Source organism: Aulonocara sp. 'chitande type north' Nkhata Bay, linkage group LG14 (genome assembly GCF_057382095.1).
Source record: "Aulonocara sp. 'chitande type north' Nkhata Bay isolate Kocher_YH1m ecotype deep benthic linkage group LG14, A_spYH_male_GT1.1, whole genome shotgun sequence".
NCBI lineage: Eukaryota > Metazoa > Chordata > Actinopteri > Cichliformes > Cichlidae > Aulonocara > Aulonocara sp. 'chitande type north' Nkhata Bay.
In genome coordinates this window covers 38,082,839-38,104,457 of record NC_141357.1, presented here as the reverse complement: position 1 = coordinate 38,104,457, position 21,619 = coordinate 38,082,839, and positions in this window count along the sequence as shown.

Genomic DNA, 21,619 nt, shown 5'->3' with positions numbered 1-21,619 from the left:
TTCCCAGTAAACATTGTTTCATCCAGATAATGAGCAGTGCATTGCTGTGGTGTTCATCAGACATGAAACTTAGTTCCACCCAAATAGCAAAAGTTTTGCCTTGTCACGCTGTGAGTCATGTGCATTCACTCAAGAATAGCGTCAGTGCAGCTTCTGTCATAATGACCTGTCTGAAGTGCTGAGACCACTGTAAAGACAGCTTCTCCATCTTGGAAACAGACGTCTGTAGGTCTATTACAGATACCTTCTCAACAAGGCCCCACTTCCACAGTCCCCCAGTGTAGCCAAACTGCTAATTTTGGCAAAACTTTGGCAAAAAGATCATTGATGCTGGGACTGTTCAACGTGTTTAGCAGAGTCTTTATCAGGCCATTATGATGAAACTCAGGACAGCATATTCATGAGACTCTGTGACTTTTTTGTTTTGTCCTGACAAGTGGTTTAAGTTACTGGAATTTCAATATACAGCTGTGTGGCTTTCGAAGCTATAAGCAAGTCCTTTGTCACAGCTGGACTGCTGTCAAGTTTCAAATACATCTCAAGGATTATTAAAGCAAATTCAACTAAACAGATTAAACTTTTTCAGAACTGCCATCTTTAAGCTTTATTTCTGTTTTCCAGAAATTCAAAGGAGGCAAGTCAGACGAGTGTTGGTGAGCAAGATTGGAAGGCTGTGTAACATCTGTGCTATTTAGCAAAAAACCTTTTAATATTATTATTTTATGCTATTGATGATTGTTGTCTACATAACTTTAAAGTGGAAGTTAGGCCCAGGATCCTTTTGCACAATACTGGGCAGTATTACCCTACTATGTTTTACAATAGCAAGAGAAACTACATGCAATAGAGAACGTCTCACGTATGTCATGACAGCCGAGTCAGTCCTTCTTTGAAATCTGCTGCCTGGGCTCGTGCATAGTTGGTGCATTTCAGTGATGAAATTGACATCACTGGGATCCAAACTGACCCAAGCAGACTCGTGCACACACATGATCTCCTCTTTAGTGTTGTTTCTTTATCTATGTATCTATTTATTTCTAAGGGACTTGTACTCAGTCACTGCAGTAATGAAATAATGAGGCCTTTTGTTTTAAGTAGATGATGTTACAATCAGATCAGATTAATGTCAGAGTTCCTTCAAACCTTTTTTTATCCTTTTCTTGGTTATTTTTACAGACTAAAAATCTTTAAAAGAGAATTATGCTGCTGCCTTAAACACGCCATCGCCATCGAAAAACAAAGTTCTTGTGCATTCATTGAGTTCAGCATCGATGTCAGTATAAAAAGAGATTAAATAACTACTGAAAGGTATGTATGGATAAAATTTTTTACAATTCCAAACATTCAGATTTCCTCGTTGCTCAAAGCGAGAAACGGTTCAGTGTTTGCGGGCTTCAGGCAGGCTGATTGTGCTCTCTTCATTATCCCTCCAATAACTCAGCGGGATAGGCCAAGGGGAGCGTTTGTACACGAATCAGCCAACAGTCAAGTCCTATTCGCTTGAGCCATTGAAAGTAAACTCCTCGACTGTATGTTGTGTGGATGTGTTTGTGTATTTCTACATATGTGAAGACCTTGAGCTTTGGACCGTATGGAGTGAGGTATTGTAATGCGAAGACATGGATCCATGCTTAATTTAGCAATATGTTAGCTCTCACCTGCTAAAATTATGTGAGCCTGTATTAGAGTAAGGAACATTTGTTCAGTTCACATTTGTGTTTTACTCAGTCCATTTGTCTTGTACACATTTCAGCATAATTCAACAACGTTTATTGGTTTTTATTGTGAAATGGAAAAGTAAGAGCACTTGGCCAAACCACAATGCTTCAGTGACTGAATTTTACTGAAAATATTCTTTGCAGCTCTGAACAAAACATAACAGAGAGTGGAAGCGTTTTGACCCCTTCCCACTGCTTCATAGTTCCTGCTGAAAATGGCTGACACCCTCACTTTCCAAAGGATATATATGTTTTCTAGAATACGGATAAGCTTTGTCAAGGTTTTCACATTTCGCTGAGGCTACATGGTCAGACACGACTTTTTATCAACTACATGAAAAAGTCACATTTCATTTCTATTTTCATTTTGGACTGTACACCCTACCTTTTTTAAAAGACCTGTTTTTCCGATCTCATTTGGATTTGGAATTTGGAATCAAGTTGCTTTTGCACAATGCTCAGTCCTTTGCACAAGTGTCATTGTTGCAATTTTCTATTGCATTTTTATTTTGTCTATTGTCTGTATGGACATGGCTGGAATGACAATAAAGCCACTTGACTTGATTTAGTGTGAATAAATATTGGCTTGTCATGATTTTTTCCTCAGTGAAAAGAAGAAAGATTTCTTGGCCTAACCTGGTATGCCAGGTGGCTTCATACAGATCTACCATCAGACTGATGGTCCATAGAGTACAGAAGAGGAAAAGTCTTTTGAAAACTACTTTTGTGATAACAGGCAATGTGTTTTTCATGTCATGAAAGGATTAAAGCCAACTGGTTTTTTGCAGAAATGTTTTAATTCATCCATACTGAGGGGCTTTCCAATATGATGCCAAAGCATCTCATTTGGATTCCATCACACTACCACTACCGTGTTTGACCGGTGGTATCATGCTCTTTTTATGAGATGCTGTCTTAGTTTTACACCACATTTAACAAGATGCAAACCTTCCAAAACATCAACATTTGCTTCCTCTGTCATTTTGAATGTTGTCTACATATTCTACTGAAGCAGTCGCATCAGTGGTCCTAACTTGCATATCAGTGTATTGGGAGAAAACACAGGCGAATATGCAAATTCTACATACATATAACTTCACATTGCCAGGTTTTAAACCAGGAACATTCTAGCTGTGAAGAAAGTTCACAGAAATCACAACTTTCATTAAAATGTAATGTATTGCGATATAAACCGTGACCACTCTGGTCTTTTTTAGACAGCGAGAACATCATAGACTGTCTCTTTGTCACATTTTGGAAAGTCAGAACATCTGCCTGCTCACAGAGAACGTTTGCCACTCTTGTTTTTCAAAAGATGAAGCACAAATGCCAAACGTATTTGGCACACCTTGATGTTTCAGCACGAGCTTTGGTAAAGACTGTTTTGGGTTTGGGCAGATGAGGATACATTGGCCAATATATCATTTCTGAAAGTGCGTATTTTGTAAGCTTTTCTTCTTTGTGTCTCTGGCAATTGTCAGAACTGTGACAACAACTGTGTGGTCGGTGACAGTGATTAGGTTATGCAATGACAGTTTGGGCAGTGTACTGGTAAATGTGCAGTAATTTACCCTGGGTCAACACACCTGAATCACATGATTAGTTCGTTACCAGGCCTCTGGAGAACTTCAGGACATGTTAGGCAGCTAATTTAAATCAGCTGTGTTGGTTCAAGGACACATCTAAAACTTGCAGGGACACCGGCCCTCGAGGCCTGGAGTTGCCCACCCCTGCTCTAAAACATCTATCTTTTTTTTTTAAACCACATATACAGGGAATTGTTGCACTGTATGGCACTTTAGATAAAAGCATCTAGAAATGGCAGGTGGTATTTCAGAGAGAGATGGGCTTGTGTGTGGGGGTGGTGCTGTGGTGATTCAGTGTATTTTGAGGAAATGCTGAGAGGGCTCACTATGCTCTGCAAATCATAATCATTATATAAGAGAAATGCACACACGATGACCTTCAAGCATTCTTTGATATTTTATACATTTCTATTGCCAATGTTAATACGTTTATGCTCCTTCTATAACTTTGGAGAATATTTAGTCCTTTTAAAGGTCAGATATAGGTTATGATACATTCCAAGTAGTGTTACTGTTATGTTGTGTTTGGCATTTTGTGGATGGAGTTTTTAAAAAATCCTTATTTATGCTCTCCGAAAGGACAAGCAGGGCACAAAGTGAAAAGGACCAGAAAGGAAACTGCAGTGCTTAAGAGAAATATCATCTTAGATTCATTCCTTCTCTGGGTAAATCCCTCCCAAACATAGAAAACCAGGGAGACATAATCTGTTATGTTGCCACGATGTATTGCCTGAAGCTGCTGCAATGATGATAAATAACTCGAGACTCTCGTTGTAAAACGTGCAGTCTGCTTTATTTACACAATCAACCAGACTGGGTTGCTCTGGGGTCTAAAGTGGAGCTTATTGTTAGGGAATCATGCACGTGGCTTTGGGACTTCTATACGTTATGTTTTGAGTTATTAATAAGAAAAACTGTACTCTATTAAGAGTTTCCATTTTTAACTGGTGAGCAATGGCATACACTCACAAGGCGAGTGTGTTAAAGATGTTTTTATAGCTAATGTATGAATGGATTGGGACTTTAAAAATGAGACCTCCTCTCCCATCCAATTGCCTCCTGCAGAAAGGATTTAGTGTAAAAATCCATGGATGTCATGTTTGATGTTAAGCATCATTATTTTCACCTAGCTTGGAGAGTAATGCAAAGAAATTTTAAGATTGCACATCCTCTTGAGAAGGTTTTCAAATTCATTAATGACAGTTGCAGTCAAAGTAATGGAATAAACTCAATTTACAGATGAAATTAGAAACAAACCCTGCTTGGAGCTTATTGTAGAAAAGCCCCATCTTTTTAAAGAGCTGAGGTTTTGCACTGCAGCATGGAATTATTAATCTATTTCTTTGTTTGACTGTCGATTGGTTACCTCACTTACAGTGGGGCAAAAAAGTATTTAGTCAGCCACCGATTGTGCAAGTTCCCCCACTTAAAATTAGATTAGATTAGATAGAACTTTATTAATCCCTCGGGTGGGTTCCTCTGGGAAATTCGATTTCCAAAAAAGCACAGCACCGACAGAAGTTACAGAGTTACAGAATATATATATATATATATATATATATATATAAAAAAACACCCAGCACGCCCCTGCGGGCGGTTTATCCTTCAAGCTCGGGTCCTCTACCAGAGGCCTGGGAGCTTGAGGGTCCTGCGCAGTATCTTAGCTGTTCCCAGGACTGCGCTCTTCTGGACAGAGATCTCCGATGTTATTCCCGGGATCTGCTGGAGCCACTCGCCTAGCTTGGGAGTCACCGCACCTAGTGCTCCGATTACCACGGGGACCACCATTACCTTCACCCTCCACATCCTCTCGAGCTCTTCTCTGAGCCCTTGGTATTTCTCCAGCTTCTCGTGTTCCTTCTTCCTGATATTGCTGTCATTCGGAACCGCTACATCGATCACTACGGCCGTCTTCTTCTGTTTGTCTACCACCACTATGTCCGGTTGGTTAGCCACCACCATTTTGTCCGTCTGTATCTGGAAGTCCCACAGGATCTTAGCTCGGTCATTCTCCACCACCCTTGGGGGCATCTCCCATTTTGACCTCGGGACTTCCAGATTATACTCGGCACAGATGTTCCTGTACACTATGCCGGCCACTTGGTTATGGCGTTCCATGTATGCCTTGCCTGCTAGCATCTTGCGCCCTGCTGTTATGTGCTGGATTGTCTCTGGGGCATCTTTACACAGCCTGCACCTGGGGTCTTGCCTGGTGTGATAGACCCCAGCCTCTATGGATCTTGTACTCAGAGCTTGTTCTTGTGCTGCCATGATTAGTGGCATATATATATATATATATATATATATATATATATACACACACACACACACACACACACACACACACACACACACACACACACACACACACACACACACACACATATATATAAATACAGAGACAATATAAATAAAATATACGAAGGGGATAAATAGAATAAATAGGAATAAAAAATAAAATACAAGTGAATTGCACATTTCAAGTATTGAGTCTATTGCACCGTTGACTATTTACAAAAGTATTGCACAAAAGGTATTGCACAGTGGGGTGAAGAGGCACTACAGCTTAGTTGTTCCCCCCTCCTTTGTCCTCCTGTTTCCCCTCCCTCTCCCCTCCAGAGAGGAGTTAAACAGTCTGATGGCGTGTGGGACAAAGGAGTTTTTAAGTCTGTTAGTTCTTGTCTTTGGGAGAAGCAACCTGTCACTGAACAGACTCTTCTGATTGTTTATGGCCGTGTGCAGAGGATGCCCAGCATTGTCCATAATGTCCATCAGTTTCTTTAATGTCCTTTTCTCTGCCACTGTCACCAGAGTGTCCAGCTTCATGCCGACCACAGAGCTAGCCTTCCTGATCAGTTTCTCCAGCCTGGATGAGTCCCTCTTTGCTGTGCTGCTCCCCCAGCACACCACAGCATAGAAAAGTACTCCAGCAACCACCGACTGGTAAAACATCCTCAGGAGCTTCCTGCAGATGTTAAAAGACCTCAGCCTCCTGAGGAAGTACAGTCGGCTTTGGGCTTTTTTATACAGGTGCTCTGTGTTGCATGACCAGTCCAGTTTATTGTCCACCTACAGCCCGAGGTACTTGTACTTGTTGACCACCTCCACCTCCTCCCCCTCTATCTGAACCGGCAGTGGACCTGCTCTAGACCTCCCGAAGTCCACAACCAGTTCCTTAGTCTTTGAGGTGTTGAGTTGCAGGTGGTTTGTGTGACTCCATGCGACAAAGTTCCTCACCAGACTTCTGTACTCCTCTTCCTGATCATCCCAGATACACCCCATGATGGCTGTGTCGTCTGCAAACTTCTGAATGTGGCATAATTCAGAGTTGTAGCAGAAGTCAGAGGTGTACAGGGTGAAGAGAAGAGGGGACAGCACAGTTCCCTGTGGTGCTCCTGTGCTGCTGACCACTGTGTCAGACGTGATGTCCTTCAGCCTGACGTACTGTGGTCTGTCGGTGAGGTAGTCAGAGATCCAAGCCACCAGGCAGGGGTCCACCTCCATCCTGTTCAGTTTTTCCTGAAGCATACAGGGCCGGATGATATTAAAGGCACTGGAAAAGTCAAGAAACAGGATCCTGACCGTGCCTTTTCCCCCATCCACGTGTGAGTGGGCTCTGTGTAGGAGGTACAGGATGGCATCCTCCACTCCGACACCCGCCTTGTATGCAAACTGTAGTGGGTCCTGGGCATGTTGTACCTGTGGTCGGAGGAGGTTGAGGAAGAGCCGCTCTAGAGTCTTCATAAGATGTGACGTCAGTGCCACCGGTCGGAAGTCATTCAGCTCATTGGGCCGGATGACAGAGGTCAGTAATTTGCACCAGAGGTACACTTCAACTGTGAGAGACAGAATGTGAAAAAAAAATCCACGAATCCACATGGTAGGATTTGTAAAGAATTTATTCGTAAATCAGGGTGGAAAATAAGTATTTGGTCACCTCAAACAAGGAAAATCTCTGGCTCTCACAGACCTGTAATGTCTTCTGTAAGAAGCTTTTCTGTCCCCCACTCGTTACCTGTATGAATGGCACCTGTTTGAACTCATCATCTGTATAAAAGACACCTGTCCACAGCCTCAAACGGTCAGACTCCAAACTCCGCCATGGCCAAGACCAAAGAGCTTTCGAAGGACACCAGGAAAAGTATTGTAGACCTGCACCAGACTGGGAAGAGTGAATCTACAATAGGCAAGCAGCTTGGTGTGAAAAAATCAACTGTGGGAGCAATCATCAGAAAATGGAAGACATACAAGACCACTGATAATCTCCCTCGATCTGGGGCTCCACGCAAGATCTCATCCCGTGGGGTCAAAATGATCATGAGAACGGTGAGCAAAGATCCCAGAACCACACGGGGGGACCTGGTGAATGACCTGCAGAGAGCTGGGACCAAAGTAACAAAGGTCACCATCAGTAACACACTACAACGGCAGGGAATCAAATCCCGCAGTGCCAGACGTGTTCCGCTGCTGAAGCCAGTGCATGTCCAGGCCCGTCTGAAGTTTGCCAGAGAGCACATGGATGATACAGCAGAGGATTGGGAGAATGTCATGTGGTCAGATGAAACCAAAGTAGAACTTTTTGGTATAAACTCAACTCGTCGTGTTTGGAGGAAGAAGAATACTGAGTTGCATCCCAAGAACACCATACCTACTGTGAAGCATGGGGGTGGAAACATCATGCTATGGGGCTGTTTTTCTGCCAAAACCTCCTTCCATCAGTGAGAACTTTGAAGATGAAACGAGGCTGGGTCTTCCAACATGACAATGATCCAAAACACACCGCCCGGGCAACAAAGGAGTGGCTCCGTAAGAAGCATTTGAAAGTCCTGGAGTGGCCTAGCCAGTCTCCAGACCTCAACCCCATAGAAAATCTGTGGCGGGAGTTGAAAGTCCGTGTTGCTCGGCGACAGCCCCAAAACATCACTGCTCTCGAGAAGATCTGCATGGAGGAATGGGCCAAAATACCAGCTACTGTGTGTGCAAACCTGGTAAAGACCTATAGTAAACGTTTGACCTCTGTTATTGCCAACAAAGGTTATGTTACAAAGTATTGAGTTGTATTTTTGTTATTGACCAAATACTTATTTTCCACCCTGATTTACGAATAAATTCTTTACAAATCCTACCATGTGGATTCATGGATTTTTTTTTCACATTCTGTCTCTCACAGTTGAAGTGTACCTCTGGTGCAAGTTACTGACCTCTGTCATCTTAGGTGGGGGAACTTGCACAATCGGTGGCTGACTAAATACGTTTTTGCCCCACTGTATGTTATTCAATAAGCAGCCAAACGTATCTGAAATAAGAATGTCAGCGTTTCTTGAATAACCGTTGAGTGTGCCTCAGTGGATTTGTTTTTCATCCTTTTGATTTTGTGGCTTAATAATGAACTAGCAATCTTTAAGTTCAAGGAAACGAGTCATGAGTCTTGTTTTTTGGTCTGCTTTTAATGAAGATATTCTTTTCTCTCAATGACTTTTTAGTGGGGCGTTTAGTCGACCATAATGAATCATTAAAAAATATTTCATGAAAACCTTCCACAAAAGGGGCAGCAATCAGAAGAAATGTTTCAGACAGAGGGTGAACTGAAGTGCTGCACAGTCCTTGTACAACATAAATCACATCATATTTGTTATTTTAAACTGTGAATTATGCAAAACTACATTAGCAGAGTGCATGAATAAAATAAGCAGCATTAAATGACCGGTAGGTCTCGTTTAACAGTAATGTGCCTCTGAGGAACCCTCACTCCAGTTCCTGTCTGGTACTCGAGGTGAGCGTCACGCTGGTTAATGGTGTTGACCTAGAAAGGCTGGCGACTCGAAGGCAAATAAGAATAACTAATATCACAGTTCAATTGTTGATTAAATGCACCATCAGATTTACAAAATAATAACCTGCAGCAGCAGTAGCCTTTGAGTTTGCTACAGATTTTTACTTTCTTTCCCACAACCTGCTGCATGGTAAACAACTCAGTTTGGAGATGATATCAGCCCCTAATAGCTGTGCATCATTATGATGTCGCTTAACCAAGGCCAAGAAATGCAATCTCTCATCTCCCCGGGAGCAGCAGAATCAATAAAAGCACAGAGTTTATCAAAAGAAAACATGACAAAGTTTTTATATCTGCCTCCTCTGGAAGGTGATGAATCACTGAAAAACACACCTCAGTTTTAATCTTCTCACAGACGCAACAGCTCCGCTCGACTTCATCTCAAAAGCCACACTCTTTTTTTTCTGTTTAAGAAGTGGGGACAAACACAATAAAGAAGCATCACTGCGTACCCTATGGAAAAGCAAACCGTCTCCTATTCACTCAAACGCAGCACAGGCTTGTTCTGAGGGCACCTGCGCATGCATGATTAAACATACGGACATGTAGTAAAAAACAAGCAAATAAAAGTCATTTCTGCTGTTGCATGCTGCATTTGGGGTCTAGCCGTGATTACAGATTCAGACTTTGTGATTGGCCACATTAGTAGGTGAATACTCATACTCAGCCACCTGCGTAGATTCGATCTTTGTGTTCTTCATACTGTCATGTCAGACATGATGTGATTTGAATGCTGTTCCTCTTGTCTGTGAAGGTTCTCAGTCATCCAGGTCATCGTAGTCAAAGGAGCTTGCAAAGAAAAGCGTCTGGACTTCTTTAAACTTGGACTTCTTGTAGTTGTTGCTGATAGTTGCAAGGCTACCAGTTAGAAACTGTCTAACACACGTGCACGTGTATAAAGACCCTACAAAGGAACCGGGCCTTAGTCCAGTCCCTACAAACAGTGAACACGAACCCACAATACATAAAATCCCAGAAAGCAACACACTGCAATTAAATAAAGAACATGAATATGAATATATTTGATCCTTGAATTGACTCGAGGTCAACTAAGACTCAACCTTTGGTAACAAAACTACACTTGAACTCTGGCGTTAACTCTCATTCCAAAACAAAAGCGACCGATTCTTCCGGGGCTGAAAAGCTGGGATGATGAGGGGTAAGGGTCCAGGTTTTGGCGCTGTGAGAAGAATGTAACCACATCCTAACAAATGACTGACAAACGCACACACTGTCACAGGCTAACAGCCTGGCAATAGGCACTGGATGGATTAGACACTTATAGATGCAAGTGGCCCCAGTGGGAGTGTGCCCTTTCTTTGATGACTTGTGATTTGTGGCTGTGTTTATGATGTGGCATGGGTATATGTGTGATGTAAGAGTATGGGTCACCACAGTCCGCTGAGAACCAGGGAGGTATGTAAATCAGGGTCTAATCAGTTTGTACATCACTAAATACCCCATGTGTTCACATGCCACCGCTACACATCATTAATTTTTATCTCCTCTCATCCATGGTTTGTATCTTTTCTTTGTCTCGCTCTGCTCTCTTTTATTCTCTTCTCTTTCCCCTCAGACCAGCCATAGCAGATGGCTAGTGCTACTAGCATAGCATAGCATAGGAATAGCCTGTCATTGTCATTGTACATGTACAACGAAATTGTAAAGTTATCTGTCAAACAGGGAATTTTTGTGTGTTTTATGTTTTTCTTGGTTTAAAGGAATCCTTGGCTGACTGCAAAGACAACGTGTTAGCAGCACACTTTCTTGTACTGTTTCATATTTGATTTTTATTAGTGGCTGCTGATTATTTCTGATTATTTCAAGTGATTATTTGCCAGATTAGAGGTTAAAAGAATTGGTTTTTGTTCATTCACACACATTTAACTGTTTAATAAGTACAGGCAGCATTTAGTCAATCAATTCCTCAGCAGCTCATTTTCATTTTTTCACTTGGTCATCTCACAAATTATTGTTTGTGAGATGAAAATTCTGACACATTTTAGACAAAGACTTATTTTTTTGTAAATAAAATGCCAAACTCTGGCTGTTTCCTTATCTTTCTGCTCTCTCTGTCTCTCACTTTAAAGTCTCTTTGGCAGGGTCTCTGACCTTGAGCAGTGCCAATAACAACCCTTTGAAACTAAAACTGGAAAGATCACACATTCCTGGCATCGCTCTCTCATCCTGTGCCTGCCTCTCTTTTTATGCCCCCTACTGCTGCATCAACACTCCCCTTTCATTCCCTCAGCTGTCAGTCAGCGGCCACAGAGGCAGCTGCCTTTAGCTTCACCATGTTTATAGATCCGCGGCTCACGTATGCACAGAGTCTTGCAAAGTGTCTCAAGTTGTGTGACATTTGACAAAGAATTGCGACCTTCACTTAAAGGCAAAAACCTTGTGTGGTTACAAGTCAGAGCTGCGTGTTGTGGAGTCAATGCAAAAGCCATCATAGAGTAGGAATCCTCAGGTAGGAAAGACTGTGACCTTAAAATCTAAAAGCTGCAAAGTATTCATGGTTGTACTGAATTAAACCCAAGAATATGTCAGCAAAGGGCCAGTGCAGCTTGGATGGTTTAACAATTAAACTCTACAGACAGAACTCTGAAGTAGTCCTTTCACTAAACATGCACCATGTTTGGTGATGTCACCTATTGTTGATGGTTTTTTTTATTCTATGACCTTAAGCTGAAAATTTAGTTTTTTGAAATCTGTCACAATGACTGTGAAGAAACTAAGAAAGCGAGGGAGTCTTCATGCTCATGAGGTAACTGTTTGTCAACAACAAGGTAGGCCCCCTAAAGTGTGCGCTGCTATTGACGCCATCTGAATCTAAATGGTTGATGGACTGGTTCTTATATAGCACTCTACTACTACGTGTTTGCTACAGCATGTTTAATCAGCCCATTCACAAACATTCATACTATTACATTTTCTATGTCTGTTTCTATCTAACATTCACACCCCTGTGAACATATCAGGAGCAACGTGAGTTCAATATTTTGCCCAATGATACTTTTGTATTGACACCATAATTTTCCAAATTAATATGTTTTTTTCTGTCAAACTTGAAACTACCGAATGAGACCATCAGTCATAAACTAGCAAAATGTTTACTGAGGTCATCGATGTGCTGAGAATTACAGTTGTTTTCCCATTAACCTGGACTTTTCTTTGCAACCAGAATGGCTCTCTGTTGGCCAAGTACTGTCTCATTAGCTTTGCCCATCATACTGTCAATCTGGAGCTGTTGTTCTTTTTGGGTTTTTGTAGTGACACAAATGGGTTCGACTAAAACAACAATGCTCAAAAAATTATGACTTGGTATAAAATTTGGAGATTTACTGGTAATATGAGGAATTCATGATGAGCTCTCACATGTAGCACACGGAAGGAAATTGTCCACTACTGGGAATGTTCTGTTTGGCAAACTTGAAGGAGCTTTCAGGATTAAATATGGAGAATTCAACTGGAATTCAGTTTTATTTCATCAGCACCAAATCACAACAACAGCCACCTCAAGGTGCTTTATATTGTAAGGTCGACCCTACAATAATGCATACAGAGAAAAACCAACAATCATATGACCCCCTATGAGCAGCACTTTGGCGACAGTGGGAAGGAAAAACTCCCTTTTAACAGGAAGAAACCTCCGGTAGAACCAGGCTCAGGGAGGGGCGGGGCCATCTGCTGTGATTGGTTGGGGTGATAGAAGGAAGACATGATAAAGACATGCTGTGGAAGAGAGACAGAGATTAATAACATGAGAAGTCCATTAACACATAATGAGTGAAGACAGCACAGTTGAGGCCCTATTGCTTTCAGAAAAAGCACCAAACAAATGCTCCACTGGCACAATCTGAAACCCACACAAGCTTCGTTCTGGCAGATTAGAGACCAGTTCATGTCCAAGCCAACAGTGTCCAGCATTTCCTTTCGTAAATGCACCTGGTCAGGTCTGTAGTGCACATGTGAACTTCAGCTCCTGCTTTGGTGAATACACAGACATAATTACCATAATTCCTCCGACTTCCTAGACTGGCTTCGTTTATAGAAGAAGGCTGAGTGAGAAACGTTGTCTTCAGATCCTTGGATAAACTGTAAATGCTGTTTTTGATTGCTTTGATCACTAATCCCTCATTCATGGCTCTGCCATATTATCTATTTGTTCTGTAGTCTTTTGATGCTGTTTTATTATTCGTGGTTAACACTCTTTAGTCTTTTGAACAGTAACTTCACTAATACTGCTGCCTTTGTTCATAGTTTTCCAACAAAGAAGATAGACATTATATTAAGTAGATACAAGTTGCAAGTCTTCATCAGCAGCACAGCAGGTAAAGGTGAAAAGAAACCAAACAGAATTTTTAACGTGACCATACAGAACCACTACTCCCATCATCTTTTATCCTTTTTGTCAGTCATAGTTGCTGAGCCATGTTCTTCCCTCTGTCAGTTCACAGAGCTGCAGTGGCAGTAAACTTTAAATCATCCTGTCCTCACAGAGCTGTTACAACTCAATGAATATCTTCTGGACATACAGCCCAGGAAACTTCTGCTACTTTAATAGTTGTTTAAGAATTCAAATGTCTTTCCCACGTCTTCTACTCAGATGATTTTCAATTTGTCAGTGTATGCATTCATGTAACCATAGTAACCAAGAGTAATCATAATGCCATGTCTCATCCATCAGCCATTGCCCCTCTCATATAGATTCATGGACTTTGCTCGAGCACACTGGTGGGTGGTCCGCTAGCTCCAAGCCACTTAGCCTTAGACCTGCCACGTCAACTTAAGTGAAGCGAATCTGATTTGATCTGCGAGGAACATTTCACAGAATTTTTAAAAAGGTTGGTTTGTGAATGCTGAGAGAAAGCAAAGGAACATGTGTAAAAGTCAGGCACAATACTCTCACAATACTCGGCTGTGCTGCGATGTTGATATCGTTGTGCTTTCGTAACACTTCCTCGAGGTTCGACCGACTTTGACTCCCTCCAGCTAATGGGGCCAAACTTTGTGAAGATGACTCAGCAGCACACTCATTAATTTATAGCAGCACCCACCTGAATCGGTCAAGTTCTTTTACATTTTTGCTCCCTCGTGCTGTAAAGCGCTTCAGGAAACACCACCTGTGTAACTGTGAGACCTGCTGCTCTGCGCCGCTCTGTTGATACTTTCACTTTTAATTGGTTTTACCTCATCATACGCGCGTCACACCAGTGCCCTGAACTCTCCCTGCAGCCGGTCTGTTAGCATCACTCCTTTTGTTCGATTTGCAAGAATCTTTATTATTATTAGGTTTACATCCCCTCATCACAGATGTTATGTCCTGGTAACTGGCTTTTAATGATTTCTACACATCTGTAAAACAGAAATTTGTGCATAACAACATAGGAAACAGTTAAAATATTTCAGCAACTCAAAGATGTAACACTCATATGTTTGGTGTTTGGGATTTTTCAAACGGGGAATGTGACACGAAACAGTACATTTTCACAACTACATGTGAAATGGCTTCTGTGAGGTTGTTTAATTGTGACGAAGGGAGGAACACTGTGTGCTCTGTGTCACCTGTAGTGATGGGTCGGTCGCGAACGAAATGGCTCTTAGAGCCGGGTCTTTGACGTGAACGACGCGAGCTGGCTCCTTATCGCGAGCAGTGTTTTTTTTTTTTTTCCTCTCTCTCTTTCTCTCACCCTCTCTCTCGCACTTTTTTCCGCTTCACTCCGCACGCGAGACTTGTGCTTGCGCTGGGGAGAGGGGGGGAGGGGCGTTAGTTACAGTCGCAGTAGCAGAGGAACAGAGCGAGAGGGAGAGACGGAGAGAGAGAGCCAGGGACAACAACGTCACATTAGAAAGGTATAGTAATCATCCACAACTATTTTCAGTTGCAGATGATAAAGGATTCAGAAAGTTTATTCATGCAGGTCCATATGACAGAGAATATGCATCTTCTTTTTGTTTACATATTTAAATTTATATTTAATTGTGTTGTGGTTTGCAGTGTTTTGTGTTGTTTCACTTTAAATTTGTTTAAAGGGAAAAAGCAGAATAGTTAAAAGTTGAAATGTGAATAGTTGGTTTTTGTATTATATGATTTATTTATTACATTTTATGTGGAGTGAATAAATAAAAGTATATTTACGGTGGCGCCTAGAGACGAAGTACGTACAAACTTCAAAACACGTAAAAGCTCCGAAGCACGTACAAAAGACAACCGAAGTGCTCCAGGATGCTCGGGCGCAGTGTTGAGCTTTTGTCACCTAGTGGCTACACAAGCCAGCAAGTACCAATGACCGGATTTGGTGTGTGGTAGTAACAGGTAAATGAACATTTTTTTGAATTATTTGAATATATATGAGTGCTTGTGTATAAATACCCAAACAATACACACATGCTTTCAATTGTGTAATTTAAGTGACCTAGGTAGCTCTGTTTTGAAGTTCAGTTAACGCTAGAAATGTGTTTTGGAGTATGTGCTTTGTCTCTAGGGGCCACCCCATATATATATATATATATATATATATATATATATATATATATATATATATATATATATATATATATATACACACACCACTTTTTCTTACATTAGTAATTCCTTTTGTGCATAATTTTATATTATTGTTAATAATAAATTAATTAAAGCAACAAAACAACCTAAAGAGCCGGTTCGGAGCCGAAAGAGCCGGTTCCCTAAAAAGAGCCGGAAATCCCATCACTAGTCACTTGGCTGTAAACGCAGGCATTCATTTAATGACTCCATATTATTTAGCATTCATGATTATAAAGCTGGATTGCACAGTCATGTCCTTCCATTCAGCCTGCAGTCATGTGACTTCTCCCTACACTTTAAACTACAGCCACGAGCTGAGAACACATTACACGGCAGTCACAGAGGATTTGGCTTCATAAGACATTTTGCATCATTTCTCCAACACCTGCACATTTTTGACAGACTGCTGGTCTGTCAGGTAATTTGTTGTGCTCAATAATGAAAATCAAATAAGTACATAGTCTTTTTTTCAAACAGAGGCCTTTAATGCTTTAATATAAATCCTCACGGAGAGAGTTTCATGACTGAAGCATGCATGCTAATTTGCAGTATTTTTATAACATAACTCCTGGAGGTTTACAGCATTTTTACAGGATGCACAGCTGCTGAAATATTACTTTTCAAAATGTCATTTTTTGTTTCTTTTTTTACAGTGTAGAAGGTTAATATGATGATTTGTCAGAACATGCTCACTGTAAAGTGTATGTCACAGAGCGACCGTCGCATGCTGTGTGTTGGTCTCTGTATAAGCATGTGTGTGCTGTGAGAGCTGTCACAGACATTTCCAAGTGCACTGCAGATATGCAGGAATTTAGCTGATAATAAGGACAGCTCTTGAGGAGCTTGTTTTAGACTAACAAGAGCTGGAGTCAGTACGACTTCAAATGAGCCTTTTATCCTGGCAGGACGGAGCCTCTTCAAGCTGCTTTAAAGCAAGTAATTCAAAACCGCTGTCGGCCACCATATCATGAAAAGACGCTCCGAGACATCCTGATGAAGGCTTCGCACAAGTCCCACTTTTATGTTCCTGGATTGTGTGCTTCAATAAATAAAGGCTGCAAAAACATAATCTGTTTATGGACACCTTCCAGGCTCCGTGCAGTGTACACTTTTAGCATGTGCAGCTCGTGTAAGACCTTAATCTGCAAGATTTCCTTTTCTGTTCTGTTTCGTCTTTAAATGCTCCCTGCTTTACAGCTGCTGCATGATAGCATGAGTTAAGCAGCGTGGGTGGCAGCTGACTGATGTTATCTTCTGAATGAAGTTTGAGATTCTGTAGGTGTCAGTCTTTGTGGTGTTGTCTCGCTTATCACATTAACTACCCAGTTCTGCTTCAGAGACGTGAGCTTGCCCTTAATAAGTGTGCATCACAGAGCTCGAATGGGGAGTTTGTCAATGTCTTTTGAACACAAACAAATAAAAACAATGCAGAATGTAGGAAACTGAAGGAGAGTACAGGCAAAGCATTAGCATTAGCTGTTTCACTCAGGCTTCAAAAGCTGGATAGCTATTCAGCCACATCATGACAAATAGTTCTGGGCCAGGTTTCAGCCTGGTTTTTATAACCTAATACTTTAATCCACACTTTGTAATCTAATCAGAATCAGAATACTTTATTAATCTCTAAGGAAATTCTGTAAAGGAACCTATTAAAAGAAACTGATGGTGTAAGAAAAGAACTGACATAATGGCCCAGGGTTTGTTCCTAATTCATGACTCTGTCTGAATACCACAGATCACTGGAGCTATACATGAAGTAACTAACAGGATTTGTTGTTATTTGTCAGTTTTTGCTTTGTGTTAAGATTGTCATGATGTCGCCCGCTGGTTTTCGAAGACTCCGCTTTACTTTAATGGCCATTGCCATCGTGGCTCAACGATCATATTTGTGCAACAGGTGACGAGCTCCATCCGGGGCTCTGCAGGTGCATCTCACAGAAAGTCATTGTTTTAATTTAAAGCTGCAGAAGGCAACAACACCACAAACACAGCTGAGAGGTGGCCCTCATATTAGCAGAGGTGTTACAGAGCAAACAAGCTAGAATGCCTGTCCACCTGTCATATAATGGCACGAATGGTCACATCTCAGTGGAAAAGTCGCTCCTACCGTATCGTTTAAGTAATGATATAAAGGCACAAATTATACAAAGTATTGATTTTTCCCCGTCTACTTTTAAGTTGCTTTTCAATGAGAAATGCACAACCCAGGTGCAGATAAACCGCTTCAGACTTTGAGATTAATGTTGGAGAAAAGGAACGTGTTACCATGGTTACCAAGTATTGTGCAAGATGGATTGCATACACAGATTGCCTCTTTGACAGTTTACATGATTGTCAGATGTGTGTATTATTAGCTTGTCATTTGAATTCATGTTAGCATCATTTATCTACCATCTCCAAACCCTGCAGCTGATCTGCTGCTGTAGCTTTCACAACATAAATGCACAAGATCTGATCAGAACTGGAGTTAAGACCCATCTTTTAAAGGGATTACTCAGCTTGTAGAACAATCTGCTGTAAGAACATGTGACCAATTGTTTGGAACCAGCACAGCAATTGGACCTCTATGATTCCCTATTAGCATGACAAACCCAGCTCATAAAGAATGGACACCAATGTCCTTCTGCCATCAAGCAAGCAAGCAATTTATATAGCACCTTCAGAGAGCTCCAAGCTGAAAACAAAATGCTTTACACTTGACTTGACAAAAAACCCCAAAACATTAAATAAAAAATAAATAAAACCAAATACAAAATAAATAATAATAATTATTACAATTAAATTAAAGCAGTAAAATCAGGGTCAAACTGTGTCATATGCCAAGGAATGGAAATGGGTTTTAAGATGTTTTTTTTTTTTTAAATGGACAATGAAGGCAAAACACTTGTAGAGAGAAATTAAGGCATCGTTTAATCCCACAAAAATAACAACAGAAAAGTTAGAGTCATCGTGTCAGCATTTATTTATATGTGACAAAAAATCCCCACAGCTGGATGAGAGGGACTATCCGAACAACAATAAAGCCACTTTTAAAAACTTTAAGCAAGCTCCTTAAACCTTCTTTTCTGTCTACCTTGTGGTGGTTGTGTATAATTTTCATGTCCCTTGCAGTTTATTAGTCACTTGTCTTCTAAATAAGCAGATAAATAAAGCAAACTGGCCTGAACACACTGCAGCGTATTCATCCAGAGCAGCAGAAGTTGTGACCTTTTCTGTTGAGTCTCTCCTCACAGTGCTGGGGCCCTGGCTCTTTAAGCTGGGTAATGATCCATAGAGAAGCCCTGTGGCTCAACCTCTGTAATTATACTCTCTTCCCCCCTCTCTCTGTTTTTCAAGCCCACCCTATCACTCTCTGTCAGCCGTTGTCTTTTATGCCCCTTCTCATTTTCCTATTACTCTCTCTGATCCAATACTTTCTTTTATTCCTCTGTTTGTCTTTGTTTTCCCCATTTCCACTCTCTGCTTCTGTCTCTCTCTCCATTCCCCTTCAATCCTCATCCCTCTGTCTCCAGCAGATTAATTACGCTCTAATATATGCACAGCTCTCCTCCCAGGGATGCCTCCTCCACAGCTAACACCCCTACTCTTGGGCTGAATAATGGAGCTGCTCCAATCTCAGCGTGGGGCAGCCCACATGGGTGGAGCAGCAACCTCAAAGGATGCATGCTAGAATAGATAACACTGTCTGTCAAGTTGGGGATTTTGATGGAGAAATGTTTTTTTTTCTTCTTCCCTCTTTTGGCAGAAATATAACTGCCCTCTTTTGTTGCTTGTGCAACACATAAGACAACAGAGGACCAGAAGTGATTTCCTCCATTTTATTTAAAGTAAATATCCATCCATCCATCTTCTTCCGCTTCATCCGGGGCCGGGTCGTGGGGGCAGCAGCCTAAGTAGAGAAGCCCAGACCTCCCTCTCCCCAGCCACCTCCTCCAGCTTATCCGGGGAAACACAAAGGTGTGGCAGCGGGTTGCAACAAGTGGTGATTTGTTATCAGCTTGAAGCAATGTGACCATTGTCCTCTGACCTCTGGAATCAACAAGGCATTTTGGATAAAAGACCTGCTCAAAGTGGTTGTTTTATGTCTCTGTTATCAATGATTGGCACATCTACAAACCCCACCAAGAACTATCCATTTTTTATTTTGCTTTTTAGGAAATAAACTAAACACAGATGTGATACAAAACTATTTTCTGGACTTCAGGAAACACAACTCCTACACAAACAGCAACGCAACACTGCAAACAATGACATTTCCATATCAGAGTGTTGACTTCTAGTGGAAGTGTTGCCGTTTGAAAGAGATATGACACTTGCTGCTCACTGTCCTGCTGTGGTCGAATGGAACTAATTTCATCTCATGTAGCATACCTGTTACATCAACTGGATTATGATTATTCTGTAATTAACAAGATGGCGGCGTGTATGAACGAATGCAGCGCCACAGCTACTGTGCACCTTTATGTGCTTTTTATGCCTTTCCATTTTGTCTTCTTGCAACAAGAGAGCACCCGCAGGGCGTCCATATTGTTGCTGGGGATGTCAATAAGGGATGTTTGAAATCTGTATTCCCAAAATTCCAGCAACATGTTCAGTGTCCTACCAGGGTGGACAGGACACTGAACATGTGTACAATAACATCAAACAGGCCTATAAAACAACACCTCTCCCCCACGCAGGACAATCTGACCACCTCTCTGTGCTCTTCATCCCTGTCTACATCTTCCTCAGGAATCAAACTCCTCCAAGCACCCGGGTCATTAAAACATGGCCAGATGATGCGTTTCTCCAGCTACAGGACTGTTTCGATCTCACAGTCTGATTGATCTCCAAATACTAGGACCTGGAGACCTGTCCATTTCTACATTAAGTGCTGTGTAGAGAAGGTGACAGTGACCAAAACCATCTGGGTTTTTCCTAACTGAAAACTTTGGATGACAAGTAAATTTCAGGCTTTGATGAGAACTCGTAACTCAGCCTTAAGGCTGAGGGACAGTTGTCTGTGCAACACTGCTAGATCCAACCTGAGGAGGGGGAATCAAACCGGCTGAGGAGGCCTGCAGGAAGAGGACAGAGGGCTTCCTCACTGACAACAACCCCCATCAGGAGATATCCAGACCTCAAAAACCAGACCCCCCCCCCCCTAACCTCTGGCAGCAACTTCAAACTCACAGAGGAACTCAACACCTTCTTCACCGGGTACGCCACCCGTACCCGGCATGCCCAGACCCTGCCCCCAACTGTCACCCAGCTTACCCCTGCTCTCCCTCCATGGACATGTGGTCAGGAGGAGACTAAGTACTGAACCTCAGAAGAGCTGATGGCCCCGACGGTATCTCAGGGGCTGCTGTTAAAGCCTGCGCAGACCACCTGGCAGGGATCCTCACCAGGCTTTTCAACCTCTTGTTGACTCATGCCACAGTTCCCACCTGCCTGAAGGCCTCCACTATCATTCCTATGCCCTAAAAGACTGGAATAGACAACATCAGTGACTACAGACCTGTAGCTGTCACTTCTGTAGTCATGAAGTGTTTCAAGCAGACAGTGTCTACTCCTCTCCTTCGACATCCAGCAGTTTGCTTACATAGCAAATCAGTCCACGGAGGATGCCATCACCATCACAGACCATTGAGCCATTTGGAGAACAGGAGAAGCTACACGAGGATGCTCTTTATGGACAACAGCTCAGCCTTCAACACCATAATCCCAGACATCCTGGCCAAGGGGGACCACCTTCAGATCCTCCTGCTCCTGTATCTTCCTAACCGACTCAGCTCCTGCCCCTCCTTTTCTATTCTGTGCCTTTGTTTGGAGAAATTGTGTATATTTCTCCTCTTTGTTATTTATTCCTGCCGTCTTACTATTTGCATTTTATTCCAGCACAGTTGATGTGGAGCACTCGTAATTTCGTTGTACATGTACAATGACA